Source organism: Aplysia californica, unplaced genomic scaffold, assembly GCF_000002075.1.
Source record: "Aplysia californica isolate F4 #8 unplaced genomic scaffold, AplCal3.0 scaffold00640, whole genome shotgun sequence".
Lineage (NCBI taxonomy): Eukaryota > Metazoa > Mollusca > Gastropoda > Aplysiida > Aplysiidae > Aplysia > Aplysia californica.
The window spans coordinates 364,042-365,429 of NW_004797910.1; the positions used below are offsets into that span (position 1 = coordinate 364,042).

At 40.9% G+C, this 1,388-nt stretch overlaps 1 long non-coding RNA gene across 1 annotated transcript in view; it reads left to right on the top strand.

Annotated features, from left to right (window-relative positions):
- Positions 1–1,340, top strand: part of LOC101848776 — a 19,555-nt gene extending 18,215 nt beyond the window's left edge. Inside the window, exon 3 of the long non-coding RNA XR_001185231.2 lies at positions 1,236–1,340. This is a non-coding gene — a long non-coding RNA (uncharacterized LOC101848776). The remainder of the gene's footprint in view (positions 1–1,235) is intronic.
- Positions 1,341–1,388: the final 48 nt, after the last annotated feature.

The window sequence follows — 1,388 nt, forward strand, 5'->3', positions numbered from 1 at the left end:
TGCATGCGTTTGTTTTCAGTAGCTAGTTGACTTTCAGTGCAAATCTAGGGACATGGTACAAAGTATTGGGAGATTTCTTTTGATGTAGCGAAGTACTGCAATTGAGTCTGCATTTCTGCGTGTTAACCTATCTATTTATCTACAAGATATCTATCTTTTTATCTATTTATCTATCTATCCATATATCTGTCTATCTCTCTGTCTGTCTGTCTGTCTATCCATTCATCCACCGATCCATCTGCCTGTCAAAGGCTGGTGTTTAACCAATCGAAACAACTCAAAACCCTATCACAGACTCGAACCAACAAACAGGTGGAATCACCTCCTTGCATGACCGTCTGTTTGCACTTTCATTCAAGCCCCCGCCCTCCCTTTATTTTTTTTCCTCCGTCAAAAACCCTCTTTACTCCCTCTTCCCTCAGCCAACGACAACTCACGCGATAGACGGAATATATCTAGTTACTTCCCTTTCATCCGTATCCCTTTTCAAGCACGCCTGAGCAGAGTAATGAGGGGCCAGTTAATGTACTCAGCACAGAGGAATCATGTCTGTTTTTCCTGTCCATTTCCTTGTACTGTTTTTTTTGTTGTTTTTTTGTTTTGTTTTTGTTTTTGTTTTGTTTTGTTGCTTGCAGTTTGTTTGCTAGCTGTAGTCTGGTTGGAGAGCTGTAGGGAGGGTATTGCGTGCATTTTATTTTTCCTTTTGTAAGTGATGCTCGTGTTATTTTAGTCCTTTTTGCAGTTACTTATGTTGTTTTTGTTCTTGTTGTTCATGCTATTGCTATTGTTGTCGCTGTTGTTGCTGCTAATAATATATGTGGTGACTTATCGTAGTCTTGCCTGGATCTTTTTTTTTTACGTCATGGTTGTTTCTGCTGTTGTTGCTTTTAACCTTTGTTTTTACCGGTGACACTCTTAGATCCATGCATTTTTTCAATTTACCACGGCCACAACCCTCCTTCTCTTCCTCCTTCTCCTCTTCCTTCTCCTCCTCCTCATCTTCGTCGTCATTAACATCTCCATCTCCATCTTCGGTATTCTCATCATTATTCTCATCATCATTGTCATTGTCACAATCATTATCCATCTTCTCTTCCTCGTCCTCCTCCTCTTCATCATCATCCTCGTTATCATTATCATCATCATCATCATGATCATCGTCATCGTCATCGTTATCATGAAATTGATGTTCAATTTTGACCACTGGCTGACCTTTCCTTTCTCTGTATTCTCAGGTGATGACCACGTGCGTGCCTCAGGTCACCAACGAACTGGTGAGTACACATGTCTGTATGTGTGTGTTTGTGTTTGTGTGTGTATGTCAATGTGTGTGTGCGTATGTGTGTGTGTGTGTGTGTCCGTGTGTGTGTGTGTGTGTGTGTGTTTGT